Source organism: Lampetra planeri, chromosome 22 (genome assembly GCF_965212315.1).
Source record: "Lampetra planeri chromosome 22, kcLamPlan1.2.h2, whole genome shotgun sequence".
Lineage (NCBI taxonomy): Eukaryota > Metazoa > Chordata > Hyperoartia > Petromyzontiformes > Petromyzontidae > Lampetra > Lampetra planeri.
This window is the reverse complement of record NC_136128.1, coordinates 9,077,397-9,101,646: the sequence shown is the minus strand read 5'-3', so window position 1 is coordinate 9,101,646 and position 24,250 is coordinate 9,077,397. Positions and strand designations below refer to the sequence as shown.

The 24,250-nt window shown below is 47.9% G+C and overlaps 1 protein-coding gene across 1 annotated transcript in view; it reads right to left on the bottom strand.

Annotated features, from left to right (window-relative positions):
• The window catches only part of LOC144724984 (transcription factor GATA-4-like), an 88,897-nt gene that overhangs the window by 56,924 nt on the left and 7,723 nt on the right, over positions 1–24,250 (bottom strand). The window lies entirely within an intron of this gene.

Genomic DNA, 24,250 nt, shown 5'->3' with positions numbered 1-24,250 from the left:
TCAGAGTATCCGTTCATCCTGAGGGCCCGATGTACATGTCTTAATTCTACTTTTTTAATGTTTTTACCTACGTGACTTTACCGAAAAAACCTAAGGATATGAATCATTGCAGTCACGAAAGCTTCAAATCTAGAATTACATTGAGAGGCAAGATGGGAGGAACACGCGGATTAGAGAACACACTCGCATATTAAATTTCGATTTAAAGCTTTCGTGACTGCAGGGATTCATCTTCTTGGTTCTTTCGGTAAAGTCACGTAGAAGGGAGACAGACCTGGTCTTCACCTGAGGACGGCTGCTTGCGTTGTGGCCGAAACGTCGTGAGAATTTTATTTAAAATATGTTTTATAATTTTATTATTTCCCTTCTACGTGACTTTACCGAAAGAACCAAGAAGATGAATCTCTGCAGTCACGAAAGCTTTAAATCGAAAAATGTATTCCGGTAAAGTCACGTAGAAGGGAAATAATAAAATAATAAAAATACAATTATTAACATCTCACGACGTTTCGATTGCGACACAAGCAATCATCATCAAGTGTGAAAACCACAGCAAGAACATTTTAAAAAACGCCACTTTTTTCAGCAAGAAAATTAGAAAAAAGTGGCGTATTTTTTATTTTTTTTGCTGTGGTTTTCTCACCTGATGACGATTGCTTGTGTTGCAATCGAAACGTTGCGAGAATTTTATTGTATTATTTATATTATTTCCCTTCTACGTGACTTTGCCGAAAGAACCAAGAATATGAATCCCTGCAGTCACGAAAGCTTTAAATCGAAACACGCACGCAGTTTAATAATGACATTATCTTATTCTTTGGTTCTTTCGGTAAAGTCACGCATAAAGATAAAATAATAAATTAAATTAAATACTAGCATACGACGTTTCGATTGCAACACAAGCAATCATCATCAGGTATAAATTAAATAGAAACACAAATCTAGTATACTTAGAAATGTAATGTAATACAACAGAGAGTCGGATAACATAACAGTCAACACCCTATCTGGTTGATTACGTTCTTCCTGAGAATGCTAAATTTGAGAGAGAGATTAAACACAAAACCAGAAACATAGACAGACATATAAGCAGACAGATATCACATTATCTTAGCCGGGAGGACCCGGTGGCAACCTATAAAATAATTAGATAAACATTTGTGTTCTTGTCTTTGGCAAAAGTGTTTCGAGAGCCCACATCACACGCAGAGCTACCTGAACACAAACACAGCAGCCTGGTATACAGCAGATGACAACAACAACAACAACACATTCTGACTTAAATAAACAAGATAGGCGATGGAATAAACTGCGTCTATTCAGCTTCTCGCTCCCCCTTATTATTCTTCATAAATAATGTTCGACTGTCGTTACATTTTGTCGTCACCAAGACGTTCCATAATGACCCCATTCCCTCCCACACTTAATCAATTATATTTTTAGTAGAATTATGTTTAAGATAAAAAATAAATTTTTTGTTGAACGGCTGCCCGCAAAGGGGGCAGCCAAAGAGCCGCGTGGGGGGAAGCCAAAGAACCACCGCCAGGTTATCGAGCCCTGGTCCAAGCCGTTAAGAAACGTTATAGTTAGAGGGGGGGGGGGAGGGGGCAAATTAATCATTCCAACATTTTCAACGCCATGGCAAAAACGCACCATGATGGCCAACTGGAAAGAGCCACGCTCTCACCGACACTGCAGGAATGGGACCAATACATAGTCAACAATTGCCACTCTAGGGGCGTCTAAGTGCAAAATGAACGGGCACGGAGTGAAGCTCGCCACTCCCTCTCCTCTAGCGGCTATTGATTCTTAAGCGCTTTCATTCGGGCAGACGGACTCCCCCCCCCCCCCTGCATTTTTCTTCTTCTCCTACAGGGGTATCAGAGCTTAGGGAGACACCCACCAGGGGTGTCGAGTTTATTGAAACACGCGGCTTAGACAGGTTCCTATCGCGCGGTAATCCGTAATGCGTGTTTGTGCTGCTGGTGTCAATCCTCTGTGTCACTAATAAAAGGTACTTTTGGAGAAAAATAAAAGCAAAGTAAAGTTAGGAGAATAGGTTTTCCCCTTTGTTCTGCCAACAAAACAGGTGTTAAGATGTTAAAACACCAAACTGAAACCTTGTCTGCATTAACCACAATGATTGTGGCGTCCTCTGGTCTAACTCCGTTTTGAGACGAGGCTCAAAAGAAAGCTGTCTCTGGTGTGGACCAATCAGTTTCAAAGACAATGCATATATTATCAGAGTATGTTTTTTGTTTGCATTCTGACCACAAGTATTGTATCGCTAACAGCATTTGCCCCAACAACCTGGGGGATCTTTGTCTTCGTGTGTGTACGTGTATACGATTATCTTGATGTGTGGATGCGATTGTGCGTGTAGGAGCGATGGTGCAGTGGTTAGCGCCTTGTGCTTTGAACCTGGCGACCCGAGTTCGATTCCCGCTCACGACAATATCATTGGCGAATATCCGAACCTGTTATGGGCATCTCTTAAGGTCTACTTAGTTGTATTGGTGTGTGTGTGTGTGTATATGTGAGTATAGATATGTGAGTATAGATATGTGTGTGATATTTACGTGTGCATGAGTGTAATGTGCTTGTAGTTGATATCTCTATTAGCGTTACTGTATTGCCATTGATAATGTTGCGTATTGATTTGTGTGAAAACGCTATCTCAATTACACATTTTATGCGCAATCTTATCAATCGCCGCGCGTGCCACACACACACATACATAACAAAAATGTTTTTTTTTATGAAAGCCATAAAACTATGTTTACCAATCTCTCTCTTTTAATTGCCCGTGACGTTTCCGTTATCAATGCCGGCGAAATAACCGCGGCAAGCACGTGTCCCAGACTCACCTCGACCCACGCGCACTACCAGCAAGACGACGCAGCCTCGCCAGGACAGATTTGGCATCGCATTTTTATTTTAAAATCGCTGTTCTGCAGAGCGGTTCACGCGAATGGCAGTCGCAAGAAGGGCACACGTTTGGCGCAACGGTCCTTCGCCGACCATGCGTGTGGAACCAGCGAATCAGAATCTGTGTTTATACTGAAGGAATCCAATGAGCTGTAAAGTTATTTTTCACAGATGTCCAGTTAGGGGCACGGGGTAATAACGTTACAACAACAAACAAACACGACAGTAGGTGCAGAGGACACACCGCTATCCCCACCCCGCACCCCGAACGGGCCAAAACGCCAAGCGGCCAGCAACGAACAGCACCGTTAACCTTCTTCTTGGTTCTTTCGGTAAAGTCACGTAGAAGGGAAATAATAACAAAAAATATAAATAAAACATAATAAAATAATTCTCACGACGTTTCGGCCACAACGCACCATTAACGTTGCGAGAGATACGAGCGTTAACGCGTGTCTTGAATACGTGCGCCAGGTTATAAGATACCCAGGAACAGACACAACGGGCCTGAAATATGTCGACTGGAGTTGATAGTTTTACTCTCGCATAGTCTTTATTTGCCGTTTTGGGTAATGGCATTTCTCGAGGGCCATTGCCCGAAACGTCGCTTATTAAATACAGTACCTTTTTAAGGCAGCGTTATCGACGAATGTAGGGTGTTTTCCTGCTGTTGTTATTTGAGCTTGTGCGCCACTGCCAACGCCATATAATGTGTCGAAATATTTTAACACACAGCCCTCTGTCAATCCACTGCTGGATGAGGGTCTTTTTCACGCCGCATGGTTCAAGGGGAGTTGATTTGACCATACTTCACCATGCTCGTCAGTGCAGGCCATTGAAGGTGGGGAGCATATATGCGGAAGCACAGAAGTGCAATACAACTTTGCTTTTGGCACTGCCCTCTGCTACCCACCACGTAGCCACGGACCAGCCGTTATAGCAACTTGGTGTGCATGCTGATCACGCACCCAAGCATTGTCCAAATGCTTAGCATTTGAGGCATTAATGAAACCCGTGGTACACTTTGGGCGATCGGGTCATATGCCACCTTCTTTACGACCAAGTTATAACGAATATATTATTTTATTCACCCAAAGAAGCCTCCTCACTGGGGGCCCAGCTACATTGCGGTGTGTGGCCGTTTGCTGAGGCATTGGGTACCGCGTTGAGCAGAGGCGTGTCACGTGACCTGTCTCGTGGCCTTAGGAGCCTTATGATGTACAACAATTAATGAGGCAATATCTCCACGTATCTGTCTCTCCACCTGAAACAACATCAAGGACATCTCACACAACCCATCGGCCAGTGCGGCCTACTCTGGGATGAACACGATTTCAGCAGCATTGGTTCAACACACGAGCACCATCTCTGCACCGTCTTCTTGGTTCTTTCGGTAAAGTCACGACAGCCCTGTTCTTCGCCTGAGGACGGCTGCTTGCGTTGTGGCCGAAACGTCGTGAGAATTTTATTTTATTATGTTTTATTTTCATTATTTTATTATTTTCCCTTCTACGTGACTTTACCGAAAGAACCAAGAGAGATGAATCCCTGCAGTCACGAAAGCTTGAAATCGAAATCTCTGCACCGGTTTCGACACACAGTGTCTCATCAGCAGAGTCAGGCTTGCGTGGATCAATGCTGGTGAACTGCCCCAGATATTAACGGCAAGGATTAACTCACTCGCTTTACGTCATGGGTTCCCAGTTTGACGCAACACGATGAGGTAATAGATAACTTAAAACAACTATTCGCGTCGTTGTGCTGAAGTATGGTAACCTTAGTTGTGTTTGTAGGGTTGGATAGTGGGGGGGCGAGGACCTCCCCTCCCCTACTCAATCAAGTGGTCTTAAACTAAAACGAAACTATTTTTTATATTTTACAGATAAGGTCCACTGAGCGATGTAGCCCTTTTTTCCGAAGCTTCCTGGCTACAAATGAAAGCTCATCGAAGTGGCTTATCACGTGGAAATGTATAGCAGCCAGATACTCCAATTGATTGGGGGTGGGGGTGGCGCCATACCAAAGAGGTTGCGAATACACCGCTCTAAAGTTGTGGTATTTGGGAAATTCGCAAAAACAGCAAAAAAATCAACGCGAATTCACTCCGCATCCCGTCCCTCCGATTGGCACGATCGACTACGTACGGTCCCAAAGAAAAAGTTCAACATGCATAGATACATCGATCGAACTTGTCACGCCTCTTAGTCTCTCCGAATACTCGTGTCAGATAAATACGAGCCATGGAAACACAACCGCATGTGTGTGCGTGTGAGCGTCAACGAGGAGTGGTGGCGCAGCGGTTTGCGCACTGCGCATGCTACGTGACCGGCGACCCGAGCTGGATTCTACCTCGCGGCCTAAACATCGGTGACGAATATCTGAACCGGTCCCGCGCTCCTCCCTAGGTCGACTCAGCCTTAAATGTGTATCTGGTGCGGTGTGTAGACATCGCGTGCCGTCTTGGTCTTCATATGTGTTTGCTCGCTATAACAGCACTTGCCCCAACAGTCTGCGAAGGCTATAGGAAGGGGGGTGGGGGATCTTTGTCTTTGCGCGTGAGTATTGATCGCCGGAGTATATCATAGTCCACGCTCACCCACGCACGTTCAACTCACCCTTAGCCCCACACCTACCTCTCGACCCCTGTCTCTAAGCTACCCGGGGTGAGGGGCGGGGAGGGGGAGGCCGAGGGTCGGGGTCCGTGGTGACGTCTGTGCCCGCGTTGAACCCGCCTCGTGCGTTCGTGGCCTTCCGCGGGTAGACTCCGGCTCAATTGGTGAATTGGTTTAGTCAAACCGCCACCATCACCAACAACTATAGTTTAACCACCACCATCACCACCACCGAGTAGAATACAACCACCACCAACAACTATAGTCCAACCACCACCACCAACAACTATAGTCCAACCACCACCACCACCAACTATAGTCCAACCACCACCAACAACTATAGTCCAACCACCACCACCACCAACAACTAAAGTCCAACCACCAACCACCAACAACTAAAGTCCAACCACCACCACCACCAACAATAATCGTGCATTGAGCGTGTGGATATGTGCCCTCGCCCACGTTTGGATCGGGAGGTGATAGGCAATTGGTAGCATTGCATCAGTAGCGAGTGCGTGTTATAGTAACACGTGCCCCTCGCCTCTCTCCACCCTTTATTTGTTTGTTGTTGTAACGTTCTTACCCACCCCGACTGGACATCTGCGAAACAGAGCTTTACAGCTCATCGGATTTCTCCTGCAGTCTAAATCCCCAACCAATCACTCAATCGACGCATCAGTACACGCCAAGTGGAAGAGACACCGGAGCCAAGGGAGTGAGTTACAATCCAATTCACCACCCCATCGTCTCTCTCCGGGTGGTCCATGCGCCATCCCTGCTGCGCCAAATACTTGAGCCCCAATGAGTCGATTTGGGAAAGTGTCCTCCTAGCAAGGGAGAGGGCGGTCGCACGGGGAAAGGGCCCTGGCCATCCCGGGCCGCCCTGGCCATCATCGCCCACCCTGGCCATCACCGCCCGCCCCACTCCCCCATCCTTGCTACGTACGAGCGCTGAGAAACGCGAGAGAGTTTGCGAGGTCGTGAACATAGCAGATTGTGCCCAGTGGCCTCACGCGCTACATAAACACCCCGTAAACGGGGCAGTATAATCCGCAGTAAACTCACTCGGCCCCTGAATGCCGTCCCCTCCACACACACAAACACATATCCACGTAGTTGCCTTTACACACTGTCGGGGCAAGTGATGTTAACGTGTAGCACCTATAAAGGTCGGCACGGCTCGCGAGAGGGTGGGTGGTAAGCACCACGCCCGGCCGCCTTTGTCTCCCCCAGTGCCGATGTTTACTACACACCACACCAGTTGTTATTTGAGGCTGATTCGACCTCAGACAGACGCAGAGACGCGCGCGCGCGCGCATCCGATCGATAGGGGACTTCGTCACCTGCCCTTGGTAGTGGTCGCGTCGAGAATGATTCGGGCTCGGGTCGTGTTCGATGTTCACGCAAACACACGCACAAAGACCCACACACACGCACACACACGCGCACACACACGCGCAGGTGAATAGCGACTATGACGATGATATCGTTCGGACGCAAGATCCACGTGCAATTTGCAGTGTACTCGACATATTAATCAACAACGCTGCCCTAAGATGCTAACGCGAACAAAATTAACTATTCTAAAATAGGCGACGTTTCGGGCGATGACCCTTTTCATAGGCGATAGAGAGGACAATTTATTTTAGCCAAGAAAGTTTCGCCAAGTCTCAAGACTCGTTTTCAGGAGGATTGCTGCCTTCCGTTGGGATTGTATCCAATCACATGCAAGTGCGTGTGCGCGTGTGTTCAAGAAACCAGAGGGCTCGGAGTGAAAGCCACTGGGCAGTATACGAGGGGCACAGTTCGGTTATCAATGCGCCGCACAGATGGATTCCGGAATCCATTGCGGCGCTACAATCTCCGAGCCACCTTGCCACCAAAGCCCTACAGGATCCTGCACTCCAGGCAGTCTCCCGTCAAAATACCAACACCAGGCCGAAAGCCTGCTTAGTTTCTGAGATCTGATGCATTCGGGTGCATTTAGATATTGGCTGGGCCTCTGAGACGCTCTCCCCTTAGACAAATCTGTCGCCGGGAAACATTCCTTGTCGATGATGTCGATCAAGTAAAGTTCTAAGTGTATTCTTGCGAAAATGAAAAATAAATCGACACTCATTTTCAATGGTGGCTTTAAGCCTATTCGAAATTGTCTAAATGGAAATTCCCAATTCTCATAGTCGAGCATGGGATAAGTGTGTGTGTGCTTCTTTGGAAGTGTGTGTGTGCTCCGTGAGAAGTGTGTGTGTGTCCTTCGTGGGGAGCGTGTGTGTTTCATTGGAAGTGTGTGTGTGCTCCGTGTGGGGAGTGTGTGTGTGCTTCGTGTGGAGTATGTGTTTTCTTGAAAGTGTGTGTGTGTTTCGTGGGGAGTGTGTGTATCCTTGAAAGTGTGTGTGTGTGTGTTTCGATCATCTGAACCGGTCCTGTGCCTCCCCTAGGTCTACTCAGTCTCAAATGAGTACCTAGTGCGGTGTGTAAAAACATCGCCACTGGGGAGACAAAGGCGGTCGGGCGTGGTGCTGGCCACATACCACTCGTATGCCGTTACGGCCTTCATAGGTGCTCGCTAACAGCACTTTCCCCAACAGTCTGTTCACGCTGTAAGGGGAGCCTTTGTCTTTGTATGGCATATTAGTACTCTTTCGTGTGTCGTACCACCCTTAATAGGTGCTCGCCAACAGAACTAACGGGGGGTTCCCAGTGTGTCTATGAGGCAGCTGGTGCGGTGGGTGTGAGCAACAAGGACTGTGGTGGTGTTGTCCACACCAGCGCATCGTGGTGCGCAGTGCCACCCTTGGCGAGCGCTCGCCAACGACCGCTCGCCACGGGCCCAACAACAGCGAGTCTGTAAGGCAACGTTATGTTATTCCAAGTCTCTGTATTTTTTTTTGTTCGAGATATTTTCTGTTTTTTTTAAGGAGATTGTTGCTTTGTTATGTTTGGCCAATGGCCAGTCTCTTATTAAGTATTTCACTTTTTTTTGTGTCTCTTCAGTTTTCTTTTCACCCGCCGCTGTTTCTCTTCTTCCGTCTCCCCCTCCCACCCCTCCCGTAGACCCCCCCCCCACAACCTCCACCACCCCGCCTCTCTTCCCCCCCATAACCCGTACAGAAAATCCCTCCACATGCCTCCCCCCCCACCACCGTCCCCCCCTACCTCCCACCACCCCGCCCCCTCCACAGTCTAAAAACGGAATCTGACTTAAGCCATAACCGCTCTGGCTCTGATAAGAGCCGCTGCTATTTGAACAAGGCGCCTAGGAGGCAGGGAGTGAGTTAGACTTGGGACTCATGGGGCAAAGATCCTAGGCCACCCTCTCTCAACTCCACCACCACTACTACTACTCGCAGGATTACCACCACCACTACCAAAAGCATTATCATCATCATCATAACCTCCATTACCACCGTAATTACCAACAAACGCTGTCCTGTTATAGCTTTCACGACTAACAGGATGGCCACCGTAATTTCCACCGCCAATACCATTACTATAATAACTTCTACCATTTGTATCACCGACACCAAAACCATTACTCGCATAACTACAACTACCACCGCAATAACCACCATCACTAAAATTACCGCTGTAATAACTACCACTACTATCAGTACCACTACCGTCATTGCCACCAACACCAAAACCATTACTCCCGTAACTACCACCACCACCACTACTACCACCGTTATTACCACCGACGCCAAAATCAGTTGCACACTTTTCAGCTTTAGTTCCACTTTCTTCTCGTCGATACCCGCGCCACTGATCCGTAACGGCGCGGCTCGCGACAAAACACGTGGTGGGGTTTTGTTCATTTTCATTGCCAAGTTCAGTTTTTCCGAGGCACACCCAACCGGAGTATTGCATAATTGTTTATCCCAGTTCGTCTTCAACAACTTCCCAAAGGGATACATATGGCAAACACAGATGCGTCCGTTTGACAAACACATTTAAATATTTTACAGAACACGTTGAACATCTGTATATGTAACTCAACTGAAGCCTCCCGTAAAAGCACGTGACTTTGAATCCCTTCCCTCACATCTATTTATTTACATCTCTGGACCTTATCTAGCTTAAGCCTCCTGTAAATCTCGTGACTAATGTGGCCAGACTCACTTTGAATCCCTCCTCTCTCATCTATTGATCTACATCTCTAGACCTAACTCAGTTTAAACCTCCCGTATATCACGTGACTTCTGTGTGCCCCCCCCCCCGGCCGCTGTGGTAACAGACGCCGCTTCGCCGTGCAGTGTCGAGGCCCTGATGTAGCATCGTCATCCCCATCCTCTTCTCTCCTGAACCCTCTGCTCCCGTTCCTCCGTTCCTTTTCCATCCTTCCCCTTATTCCGCTTCTTCTCCCTTGCCTTTCGCCTTCCTTGGTCACCGAGCAGCCTTCCTTAGTAAGTTCACCATCGGGGCTTTACTTCACCACGCTGGTCAGTGTGGGTTGGCGAAGGAGCGGCTATTACTTGTCACTGATGTTAGTCGTGGCCATGAATTACTATTCAACTCAGGTAGCTGAGATGATAACGCAGCGCACAACCAGTGGTGGTGGTGGTAATTCAGAAACATTTTGAATGTGGTGGCCTCGAGTGGCTGTGGGGAACACGTGGAACCAATCGCATGCAACATTGTACACGAGCTTGAGAATTGGTATTAATTTGGAGGCATCGATGCGTCAATAGAATTCTAAACATTTACGTTTGAAACAAACCAATTAAGCCAAACGGTTGAAGGGTATTTGCCAAGTTACATGTGTAGTTATTTTTAATTTCCCGAGGTCGACTCAGCCTCAAATGGGTACCTGGTGCAGTGTGTAAACATCGCCAATAGGGAGACAAAGGCGGTCGCCACCCACCCCCTCGTGTGCTGTCTTGGCCTTCATAGGTGCTCGCTAACAGCACTTGCCCCAACAGTCTGTCAATACTATACGGGGGATCTTTGTCTTTGTGTGTGCGCAGTTAATGGTTGGCCATGCTGAGACGGATCAACTAGCTACACTATAGAGCCCAGTCGAATCGCAGGGAGTCAAACCCTGGATTCGAACCCAGGATCCCAGTGGTGCTGGCTCACAGCTCTGACCTCTGACCTCTACGCCACCCGGCCACCAGTCATCGTGAGGTCGTAATCGGTAGAGATTGGCGGTTGGGCCGAGGTTGAGCGCGTCTGATGTCTCAAGATCCCACGTGATGGGTTTTCCGATTTCCTCCCACGTGAAGCTAAAACACTCATGGTGAGCGGAATTGGCCAAGGATCTCAGTGGAGCACCCTCCTGTCAGAGAGTCGTGAGACTCAGTGGAGGCCTTCCTGGTTCAGTACAAGGTACATGTATTATTATTGTTGTCCTTCAATACATTCAATGACAAATTATCTTGTGCAGGGGTCACACCCCTCTTTTGTAAATTATTATAAACACGATACATGGGAGTAAAAGTGCACATTTAGAATGCGTTGGCTTTTCAATTTCGTATATGGTAAAGGGGCAGCCCTGCAATTGCTTGCTCGCGCCACTGCTAGCAGATGAGTTAGCTCCAGACAGCTCCTCTAAAGTGTATTATGGCCTACTCTTGCACACTGCCCAGACGACTTTGGACAGGTGGGAGTGCCCACACTTTACCCCACCACACGCGACCTGGTGATCGACTACCTGTGGTCCACCAATTTATTTATACTGCTGGATGGCGGCAGTGGTGGTGGTAGTGGCAGTAATGCATTTGGTGATGCTGATAATAATTGTGGTTGTGGCGTGGTGGTGGTAATGGTGCTAATAATGTAGTTGGTGGTGGTAATAGTGGTGGTGGTGGTGGTGGTAGTGGTGGTGGTGGTGGTGTAGCCGCCGGATGTGACGACGGTGGTTGTTGCGGCGGTGGTGGTTACGGTGGTGGTGGCGGTAGCGGTTGTTGTTGTGGCGGTGGTTGTTGTTGTGGTTGTGGTGGTGGTGGCGGGGAGTAGAGCCTTGTTTTCCCGGGGTATTGTGAGCAGGCAAAATGGCAGGAACCTCCTGGCTGGTTCCCAGGCAGTGAGCAAAGCCCCCCGCCCCCCCCTGCACCAAGGGCCTCCGCAACCCCTCCCGTCTCAGCCATCCACACTGGCCAACATCGCAACACAACGTTACCATCACCACCACCAGCACCCAGCACACTGCATGTGAAACATCGGCCAAAATCACCGCACAGTCATCGCACAGCACCGTCACGCGACATCACCTAACATCATGGACCCATCCTCACCGTACAACGTCACACAACGTCACAAAGCCAACATCAACACGTAACAACACCCCACATCGTGACCACACTACACATCGCCACACGTCGTCACCCTGCGCTTCAGCAACAACCACCACCAACTACCACCAGGAATTATTCCATCATCTACCAACACCCACCAACACCGCTACTCAACACAAGAACCTACCACCATCCACTACCACCAAACTGCAAAGAAAAGGCAAAGACCCCGCCGTGTAGCCTTAACGAACTGTTGGGTCAAGTGCAGTAAGCGAACACCTATGACGGCCGGCACGGCACACGAGAGGGTGGGTGACCAGTACTACACCCGACCGCCTTTGTCTCCCCAGTGGCGATGTTTACACACCACACCAGGCACTCATTTGGAGGCTGAATCGACCTAGGGGAAGCCCAGGACCGGTTCAGACAATTGTCACTGGGTCGCCGGGTTCGTAGTGCAGCTACGAACTGCACATCCACTACCACCCACAGCCACCCACCACCACCACCATTCACCGCTACTGCCTGCCAATAGGCACCACCCATCAAGCCAGAGCCACCCACACTCGGCAGCGGCAGCCACACACCACGAACCCCGTGTGGCACTCGCTCACTCTCTCTCGGCTCAAATTAGAGTCGCTCCTTAAAAGCGTCATGACGTGCTGATGCTGGGGATGTGTCGGGCGATCTTATCTCGCTCACCCCACGCGTGTCTCCTCTTATCTGCTCGAGTCTCGGCAGGGGTGGTGGAGTTGGGGTTGGGGGGGTGGGAGATTTCGATGGTGGATGGCGGGTCGCCGCGATATGGCGACACTGCGATTCATCGCACGACATGAGATCAACGATAATGGGCGCCGCGGTGGCTAGGAGATGTTAACTCCCTCGCCTGGTGTACAGGATCCCGAGCCCTAACGCCTGCTGTATATTTGGAATTTGCGTGTCTCTTTCTCTCCCCGTGGTCGCGTGGATTTTTCTCCGGGTCCTCTGGTTTTTCCCTCCACATTTAGAGTATTTAGCTGTTACAAATGTCCACGTGATAATGATAAGCCACTTAAGTTGAGCTATCATTTGTGATAGCTCAGTGCGCCTTACCTGCGAAAACAAAACAAATAGGTTATAGCTTTAGAGCTGTAATGGTATGGGGTAATCATAGCGCAGTGTGCCAACCACTGTGCCACCGCTCCACCGCATGGATGTACATAACCCGTGATGTTTATCGTAGCGCGGTGGTGAGAGCGGAGTGAATCAAGTCCAATTCAACTCGTGTAAGGCTGTGATTGTCAGTGGGGTTGCCACGTGTTTTATTTGACGGCACTCCGACGCATCGTCTGAGGTATAAGGTCCGCAATCTCCGTAACCATCCGTTTTGCAAAATGTACTCAGATCGTGATTATTGTTTCTCGATTGATTATATATCTTTTATTGGTGTTAGAAAATATTTACGTGAATTTTTTTTACGAAATCACAATGATTGGAGAGACCCCGGGGCCGGCTCAGGACACGCTGGGGGGACGATGTCACTCGGCTGGCCTGGGAACGCGTGGGAGTTCCCCAGGAACAGCCAGAGTCGGTGTAGTGTAGTAGTGTAGTGTGTAGTGTAGTAGTGTAGTGTATAGTGTAGTAGTGTATAGTGTAGTAGTGTATAGTGTAGTAGTGTATAGTGTAGTAGTGTATAGTAGTGTGTAGTAGTGTAGTGTATAGTGTAGTGTATAGTGTAGTGTATAGTGTAGTGTATATCGTGTATAATGTAGCAGTGTATCTAGTGTAGTGTATATAGTGTGTAGTGTAGCAGTGTATAGTAGTGTAGTGTTTAGTAGTGTAGTGTATAGTGTAGTGTATAGTATAGCAGTGTGTAGTAGTGTAGTGTATAGTAGTGTATAATCTAGCAGTGTATAGTAATGTAGTGTATAGTGTAGTGTATAATGTAGTGTATAGTGTAGTGTATATCGTGTATACTGTAGCAGTGTATCTAGTGTAGTGTATATAGTGTGTAGTGTAGCAGTGTATAGTAGTGTAGTGTTTAGTAGTGTAGTGTAGCAGTGTAGTGTATAGTATAGCAGTGTATAGTAGTGTAGTGTATAGTAGTATATAATATAGCAGTGTATAGTAGTGTAGTGTATAGTGTAGTGTATAGTATAGATAGTAGTGTATAGTATAGTAGTGTAGTGTATAGTAGTGCATAATATAGCAGTGTATAGTAGTGTAGTGTATAGTGTAGTGTATAGTAGTGTAGTGTATAGTATAGATAGTAGTGTATAGTATAGTGTATAGTATAGTAGTGTATAGTATAGTAGTGTAGTGTATAGTAGTGTAGTGTATAGTATAGTAATCTAGTGCTGGAGTCTGTAGCCACTACTCAACACGCAGCCGCCGCGACCCTCACCAGCACAAAACGGACTGAGAAACGAGCGGAACGAACGCTACGATCGTACAAATTCGCCGCTTGTTGTCGCAGATGGTTGACGGGTTCGAATCCCGCGGCCGCCCTGGTTATCGTCACAGGGGGCGTGTTAACCGTGAACAAACAACAACCACATGCGGTGTGTTGCTTTCGCCGTGGGCGGTCACGGTCCTCGTTACCATCGTGTGGCCGCGTCACGGTCCAAATTAGAAAAAAAAGTACTCACAAAAGTAACTCAGTTTGGGAGGGTTACGCATCAGACTTCATCTACCTCCACACCCCACCCCCGCCCCCTGCTTGCAATGACTGCGAAAATATTAGCAGGGTTACGACACACTTATAAATAACGCGATCTAAACCCAAAAACGTTGATTATGAATATTAGCAGGACTCTGCGGAAAATGTTAAAATAAGGGGAGACGCAGTGAGGCTTCACTGGGTAAAGGAGTACGGTCATAATATAATCATCATCGTCATCATCACGATTCATGGGGCAGATAGCCCCGTAGGTGTCCGCTGCACAGTTCGTCTTGTGTTTCCACTTTCCTCTCTGTCTTGTGCCGATACGGCTCGAGTAGTGGCCACGTCTTTCCGGCACCAATCTCTGTCGATGTCGCCGTCAAACCATTCTCTCCGTGAGGTCTACCTCTCTTTCCGGTTCCTTCCGTGTTTCTCTCCGATCAACAACAACACGATTTTCATGTATCCGTTGCTGTCCATCCTACTACATATGGTGTCCATTTAGTGCCAGTTTTCTTTTCGTAACTTTCAGGTCGTCTTCTATGTGCGACCTTATTCTTCCTTCTACGTTGGTCACTCGTTGGGTCCAGTTCAGATGCAGTCTCCAAGACATTTCTGGTGCCAATATCTTATCTCCGTCAGTCTTTTTCAATGTCCGAGTCTCGCGGGCATACAAAGCTGTACTGAACACGCGCGTTCTAAAGACGTTCCGATTGGCCTTGTAATGTGATCCGCTTGCTTCTGCTCCAAGGAGGCACTTTGCGGGCCATCCTGAGCCTAAGCCACTGTTGGAAGTGTCCACATTCTCACGGCAAGATCAAGTCCATCCACTTGAGGACGACCTTTCGGATTCCCAAGGCGTTGTGCTCGTGTCAGCACTGGCGGCGTCTGTGCCGTGTCTAGACGCGGCGTGGAATGCGGCGCTGTGCGATGCCACATTGTATGAGTTTTAGTCTAGCCAGGAGAGGGGAGAGAAAAAACATTTCACCGAGAGATAGAATGAGGAACGCGTACGTGTGTTGAACTTCTTTCGCGCCGTACGTAGCCAACCGTGCTAATCGGAGATGCGGGGGGAGGGACAACGAAAGATAAAATACACAGGATAGAGACATCACGGTTGCTGTTCCCGTGAATTCACCCGTGAATTATTCTACAAAATGTCGAACAGACACTGGCTGCTTTTTGTCTCTCTCACACCGCGTTCGACCATCACCATCGCAACGGCCACAGTTTGGGAGAATTGGTGGAGACAGAATGGCTGATAACGACGATGAGTGAATTGTACTTTAATATATATTTGATTTTGATAGAGCCGATTTCCCTCACTGCCCAGTGGCCTAAAAGCTACGAACCTCAAATGCTGTCACATAGCGATTTATTGTCATCACAAACTAGAGTGCATAAACGGAATCAGAATATGTATCATACTAGAGGAATCCAATGAGCGATAAAACGCTATAAAGCTCTTTTCGCACATTTCGATTACGTGTAAAGGTGTCGGCAATTATTCTTGTAAATTATCGGCATTGCATGTCATAATCGGTCTTGGTCAATCGACTGCTGGAAGAAGACTTCCCCAGCTGCCACTGACACCGCCTTCTAGAACGATCCGACGCTACAACAATCCACCACTGTATTGTAAATAATATCTTTGTTTTACTTTATAACCAAGCGGCCAGGTGGCTCCAACATCCCTCCGGGGTCGCTAAAATCGGCACCACTTTGTTGTGAGGTCGACAGCGGCTGCGCTGCAGAGGGACTCGCCTCAACCACCACCCCCGCTTTAGGAATGTGGAATTTCCACCACTGCCTCTGCTCGGGCAGTAAACGGGAGGCGAGCGCCAATGGCTCGGAAACTCGCGATGAACAGGAGACTTTCCTCGGTTCAAATCGTAGTCCGCCTCGTGTCATTGCAAACTAGCGGCAATGCCATCGATGTTTGTGGAACATTCATCCCCACTTCTCCCTTACCCGTGGCACGGTGATGATAGCATTGTTCACGAAGAAAAAGTGTGTGGGGCACGGGGCAAGACACATCAAGGCTAGGAGAAGGTGTGGGAGGGGGGGGGGTCATAACGACGATGGCCAAAGGGACGAGAGGCTGGTGATGGTATGGTAGCCGAATAAGGGGTTAGGGAAGAACACGCCACAGAGATGGAGCGGACGAGATCATATTCTTAGTTTTTTTCGGTAAAGTCACGTAGGTAAAAAATTTTTTTTATTAATAAAAGTAAAATTAAAGAAAATTTTACCTACGTGACTTTACCGAAAAAACCTAAGAATATGAATCCTTGCAGTCATGAAAGCTTCAAATCCAGACGAGATCAGTCTGTGTCGTGTGTGTGTGTCAACGATCGGCGGTGTAGCTAAGCCGCGCTACGAACCCGGCGACCCGAGTTCGATTCCCGTTCACGGCCAACACCGGTGACGATTATCTGAACCGGTCACGGCCCTCCCCTAGGTCGACTCAGCCTCAAATGAGTACCTGGTGCGGTGTGTAGTAAACATCGTCGCTAGGGAGACAAAGGCGGCCGGGCGTGGTGGCGGCCACCCACCCCTTCGTGCGCCGTGTCGGCCTTAATAGGTGCTGGCTAACAGCACTTGCCCCAACAGTCTGTCAAGGCTATACGCGGGGGAGGGGGGGATGTTTGTCTTTTTTATGGGTGGGGTGACTGCGTATTGGTTAGCGCACTGCACTATGAACCCGGCAACCTGAGATCGAATCCCTACCGCGACCACCACTCGTGGCGAACGATATCTGAACTGGTCCTGGGACACCCCTAGCTTGACTCAGCCTTAAAACGAGCACCCGGTGCAACGTATAAACATCGGCACTTGGGATATAAAGGCGGCCAGGCATGTTGCTGGCAACAGCGGCCTTAACAAATGCTTGCTAAGGGCACTCGCCCCAGCAGCCTGTGAAGGCTATATGGAGGATCGTTATCTTTGTCTTCACGAGTACAGTGTACGGGTCTGCGTGCGAGATGAAATTCATGGCCAAACATCCCAAAGTATCAACACCCTCCTGAAACAGTCTCGAGCAGTGTGGTTCTTCTTATTATTATTAACCTGGGTGCACGTTGCACCCGATGGGGGTGCGAGATGCCCTTTCTGGGGGTGCGAGACGTGGCCAGATCTTTTTAGAAGGCGAATAATCGAAAACATAAATTAAGCACGAGCACGTAAGTCCCAACTACTTTGTTTCATCAAGCCCCGGTGTATTTACATTATATATACACGTGTTTTTTAACGGTGATAACCAACTGCGTGCACTGCTGCGGTGAGGGTTAATCACCACTGGTCTAGAGACTCATTGAGGCCTTCTGGGGTATCATAATAATTGTAATAACACATCTCAGCATAGCAATGGGGAGGCCCCCATCCAGCAGTGGATCGACAGGTGAAGGGGGCGCGCAGGTACAGGCGGAGGAACGAACGTCGCGTTTTTGACTCGCTGGGGGCTGGGGAGCAGGCGAATATGGGATAAGGGGCCGTCCATAAATGACGTCACGCAACTAGGGGGGGGGTCAGACATGTGTGACGATGTGTGACGAGGGGGGGGGGGGTGTTGATAAATGTGACGTCACATAAAAATGCGCAACTTTAAATAAAGATAGACAACACGTTCTACTTAATAAATAGACGTTTTTTTATTTAAATGTTTCTCCTACAACATCAACTGCACATTAAATACGCACTACAATGACACTAGTTTAAAGCGATTTGAAGCACGTTTATTTTTTGGGGGGGGCAGAGCTTTGTGACATCATATTTGAGGGGGGGGGGGGGGTCTGACTTTTTGTGACGCCGTGTGACGAGGGGGAAGGGGGTGGTCAAAAATCAGCCAAAATCGCATGACGTCATTTATGGACGGCCCCTAAGGTCAGTTGTGTTTACACCTCTACATTGCCTACCCTGTAAACCGGGGCTGACGCCTCAATGGGCTTTCGCGTGGTTTAAAATAAACAATATGGCAATTGCCCACTAAATCAATATATCAATAAAATAACTTTGCTGTCAATTATTGCAGTCGCGGCAGTGAAATTAATTAGATGTGTTTGTGTGCGTGGTTATACATGATTACACGTAGAACATCATGGACGTACGGCAGGGGATAGAATCAAGTCACGTTCAGGCGTTGGGTATGATTGATACATCACGTCATCGTGAACGGGATGGTGGAGGCTTGGGGTAAGCTGCCACCTAGCAGTGGATTGACCATGGTTCGCATCCCCTACCCCCACCAGCCTTTCAATGTGTGTGGAAGAGGGGGGGGCACGGGACGCAGGGTGTGGCATGGATACCGTGCAGTACAATTTTGAAAGTGTACAGGGAACGTCAGCAATTCGTGTCGGCGTCAAAACACACTGATACACAACGTGAAACACGTGGCTTACCAACACAAACTCACCGATACACAACGTGAAACACATTACTAACACAAACTCACTGATACACAACGTGAAACACATTACTAACACAAACTCACTGATACACGACGTGAAAACACGTGACTTACACCACGGAGGCAATCTCTCTCTCTCTGTGTTTTGGGCCACTGAGTAACCTTAGTTGTGTTTTTAAGCTGAGAAGGGGAGGACGACATGGGATAAGGTGGCCTTGATTTGGGGGGGGGGGGGGTCAACATCCTAGGGGTGAATTTGTGATTTGTATGTTTTTTCCAGAAATATTCACATCAGTCTGTATCTTCAGGCTCACAAAAAAGACGTCACATATGCCCTGTAACACTTTTGTTGGCAGGAAAACAACAGAAGTGACGTCATATTCGTGGCGTGACTTCCCTTTAGATAATCAAAAACGTGTTTTTATTTGCATCGTCCAAAATGTAACATCTAGGCCTGGGTTTCAACGTTTTTTGCGGGGGGGGGGGTTTAATTCGAAAATCTAGAGCACATCCCAACGCCATCCATTCCACAAAAGGCCGAGATCACCAACTGTAAACAAACCAGCAGAGAGAGACAGAGAGAGAGAGAGAGCGCGCGTAGCATGGAGTGAAAATGAGATAATGAGACTACGATAATGATTGATGATGATGATGATGTGTGATCAGTAGGATGGCTCCTCTCACAAGAGAAGGAATAAGGAGCTGACTGGCTCTGGTTTGTATCTTGCCAAGGAAGGATGCAGTGCTCGGTAAATAAACTATCTCCTAATGCTCATTGAATGCTGTATGTAGATATATAATCTACTTCTGTGTGGCCACCTCCACTCCGAATCCCTCCCGCTCTCCCTGCCGCCACCGCCACCCACTGTGAAAACAGACGCCGCTCCTCCGTACAGTAGCAGCGTCTATGCCCTCATCCAGCCTCCTCCTCCCCCATCCTCATCTCTCTTGATCCTTGGATCCCGTTTCTCCATTCCTTTCCCTATTATGTTAACTACCTCGCCTGGTATGCAGGAGGCCATGGGTTCGATCCCGACCCCGACGCCTGCTCTATATTTGGAGTTTTCACCGGGTCCTCCGGTTTTTTTCTCTTTTTCCCCTACACATTTAGAAACATTCGTTTAGAGTATTTGGCTGATTTGAAGCTTTCGTGACTGCAAGGATTCATACTCTTAGGTTTTTTCGGTAAAGTCACGTAGGTAAAAATATATAATAAAAAATAATAGAAATAATAATAGAAATAAAATAATAAATCACGACGTTTCGGAGGCAACACAAGTCTCTGTCATCAGGTGGGACCGTCACAGCTACATTTACTGTATCAAGTGATACTTGTTTAGTATTTGGCTGCTGTAAATGTCCACATGATAAGCCACTTCGTTGAGCCATCATTGGTGGCCAGGTCGCTTCTGAAAAGAGATCCATAGCTCAGTGGGCCTCACCTGGTCAAATTAAACACACATGTTAATCTTACAGCTTTTTTTTTATTTCCCACTAGCTCTTTCTTTTCCCGTTACTTTCTCTTTTCCCATTCATTACAACCTTGACTCCCCTCCCCGTGGTGTGTAGCCACGGGTACAGAGTTTGCGAGCAATGCGTAATCACGCAATTCTAGGCCGCTGCCTTTCCCGCATGACCTGTGGTTCCTCCTGGTACGTCTGCGTCGTCCTCTCTCGCTCTCTCTCGACGAGAGCGAGCGGATATTGTGCGGTGGTAAGAGCAGCGTTATAGAGTTCACATTGTGTATTCATGTATTTAACACAGTAGCAAGCAATCACCGAGTGACGTTCACGACGACAGTAGCTGTAGTAGTAGCAGCGATAGAAGAGTGATAAGAGGGCCACTAAACTGCCGGTGAGTGAATCGGTGAACGTTGGATCGTCCATGATCCTGAACTCCATGATGTGGATTTTTATCGGGGGATTGCGAGGTATGGAATTGGGTGCTTCATCCCATGTGACAACAAGCAAATCAAGTTTACAAATTAAAAAAAATTTCTTAGACTCATCACCTCCCCCCCCCCTAAACTCCCCCCTCAACCCCTGAGCAATTTCATGAACGATAACGATTGAAGTTCACAATTCCATTCAAGAATTAAATATTTTTAATTTAATCTTCATGGTCTCATTTGAAATCATTGTTTCTCTCACTTGCATCATTGTGTTTTTTTCTATCTCGTCGGTTCAGATTTGTGTGCCGCATCTGCCTAAATGCAAAGGGGAAGGATGCAGCCCTGAAATGTCTCACTCTTATCTCTCGTTGTTTGTAGTCGCCCCTTGTATCTGCCACTGATACCTACAGATTGTACATTATGTCTACACACAAAGCCACTCTCCCAGCACGCCGTTGACCCAACCAACACCACCATCCACAAACCCACCCACCCACCCACACAGACGACTACACATCCATCCATGCACTCACCCACAGAAGTCACTTTCAAGCCACTCAGTCCTGACTCCCGACAAAAACATAAACAATCGCCCGGAGACTGCTCAATCCCAAATCTCTGCCACGAGGAAAAGTAGGTTGGCAAGTTGGGGGGGGGGGGGGGAAGGGGGGGGGGGGATTGGGGGAGGGGCGGACAGGGGGGTGTTGAGGCTGGAGGGGTGGGGGCAAACGGTGGGGCCGGCGGTGTGGCGGGCGGGCGGGCGGGTGTGTGTGTGGCCTGCCTTGTGTCACAGTGAAGTGTCTCGCTCCTTATCCTGGCCGTGATAACGGTGGCGTGGGAGCGCGACATGGGCAAGTGACGCTGATGAGGAGGCTGCAGTGATGGCTCGGGGGGCCTTGATTGAAGGCAGCGCTAGGACAATGGGCTGCCTTTGAGTCTGGGAATTCGTTGCCCTCACACTGCGTGCGGAAAGCTTCATACGTGCTGCACAGTTGCGTAGCGGAACACATTTATGCTGCAGCGTTGTTTATGCGAAACGCGTCTGAGAGAAGGTACTTTCACCGTAGAGATGGAGCATCGAGATTGGATCGCTACAATGAGTCGGGGAGGCTGCGGCGGATTTTTTTTTTTTGGGGGGGGGGGGGGGAACTTCATCCAGCAGTGGATTGACCATGGCTGACGATATGAAACGCGAAACAAAAGAAGTTGTTCGTAATTATTTACGTTTCAGGTCGATGGCTTTGGCAGCAAGTAAGGAGATTAAGACATTTCCGTTTGGAACTCTCGCAGCAAGGAAGGCAGCAATCCCCCCCCCGCGTTCGAGAACGACCTTTCGAAGATGACGTCAGAGAAGTGCTTTGTGAGGTCACTTCAATTGCTTCTCATCGATCACGCGAGGCCGGCGCGCACCGAGTCACAGGCCCCGGCTTATTGAGATTGTTCACAGCACTTCAATCACAACGAAGTATTTGTAATTTGTAATTCTCAGAAAGGGATGGGCACTGGAACAGAGTCCCGGATGGTTGATGAGATTTTAAGTACGAAACTTTTAAAGTAAAAAAATGAGTATATTTGTTTCTTTGATTCTTAAGTATGTTATTGTTAAGTGTTTCATGTCAGGTTAATGGCACGTGTTAGTCCGTGCTGCTGTCCAGTTGCCTGGGTGAAAAGTGGGATAGGTTTTACCCAATCCTGACCAGCTGCCACAAAAACCCCGTAATAAACAAAACTTAAGTAACATATGAAAAGTGAAATATTATGGGTGTTTTTGTTGTTGTTGTACAGTCATTGGTGACCAGATTCAGGCCATCAACTCGCTGCACAAGACGTGGTGTCACGTGTGTGTCCTCGTCAACTGTGACGCCTTTGCGATGGATTTCCGAACGGTCCATTGATCGGATCGTCAGAAAAGTCGTAAGTTTTGCCCAGTTTTCGGATTTTTACGTTTTCTATTTTCCGATTAAATGAGAAAAATGTTCGGGAACTCATCTCTGGCACGAGTGCATCGAAATCAGTAATGTACCATGGCACGCCCCTACTTTGGTGACCCGCCCCTACTGGACATCTGTGAAGAAAAGAGCTTCAAAGCTCATCGGATTTCCCGAGGATAAATTAATATTCTTATTTTAAAATGTTGCGATGCAAATGGCATTTGTAGGGTTTTGTAAATGAGAACACACCTCAGGGAACTGCACAATGATACACCACGCACAGACATCGTTATCAGATTCTACATTTTAAATTCTATCCCGACCAAACCTGAGTTTGAAGAAGAATGATTGATTAGGCTGCGATGAAAACCTTCGAAATAGATTTTTATTAGACCGTAATATTCATTCTTTTCCGCTGCATTTAGTTAATGTTTCAACATTTAACGTATTTTTGTGGTGTCTGCACCGGTCACGTGCCGCATCCCTTCACCAACCTGCACTGACCGGCGTGGTGAAGTATGGTCAAACAGCCCCCCATGATCGACACGGAATGGGGAGGCCTTGATCCAGCAGTGAAATAATCAGAGCTGCGAGCCTCTGTTGATTTTCATGCAGTCAGATGGCACTTTGGAGCAATTACCTTTCCACAAGTACCGCATTCTCCAAAGTAAGACGCATCCCCTAAAACTCGTAACCCGGTGTCAATAAAGGTCTTTGGTACTTCAAATCCGTGCTTACGAAACGCCCGAAGCGGAGCAGAAGCTTTCACAATTCCCATATTTCCATGGCCACGTGTAAAACAAAAACACAGCGCATTCACAGTAGCAGCAGCAGAATTCCCATCTGCGATACGAACGCTGGAGAAGCGAGTGATCACGATGGAGTTCCCCTCCCCACCCCCCTAGCACGCGTGGATGTCTCTACAGGTGCTCCCGTTTCCTCCCACACGTATGCAACCGTCATCGTTAATCTCAGAAAGGAAAACAACGTCTTAAAATGACAAATAAAACGCAATGTGGAAGCAGGAGAGTCGTCAAAAAGAGTCGTACTGCTTACACACCGGGGCGTCCCTCCTAGGGTGTTAACCAGAACACGTGCACTGACTGGCTTCCAGTTTCACGTAGAATAGAGTTTAAAAATCCTTTTGTTAACTTACAAAGCAGTGTACCATCTTGCCCCAGCTTATATCATTGACATGCTGTACCCAGATGTCCCATCAAGGTTCCTAAGATCTGGGCATGATGCAGATATTCTCTCTATATTCCCAGGTCGAGGTTTCGGTCAATGGGTGACCGAGATTTTTTTCCCGTGTATCCCCCGCTAGGCAATGGGACACTCATCCACGAGACATCATGGATCTCTGAGTCTGTGGACATTTTTCAAATCAGCCTCAAAACCTACTTATGTACGCTTACGCTTATTCAACGTTTAGTTCATTTAGTACATGATTCTTAAAATGTATTCATAATATTATGTTTATGCTGAGTGTCTGCTGCTGCTGCTGCTGCTGTGTCCTGTGCAGCGCTTTGAGATCATTGATGATACGCAATATACAAATGTAATTTTTACAAAACAAATTGTTCCTGGGTAGTAAGTGATATTTCCT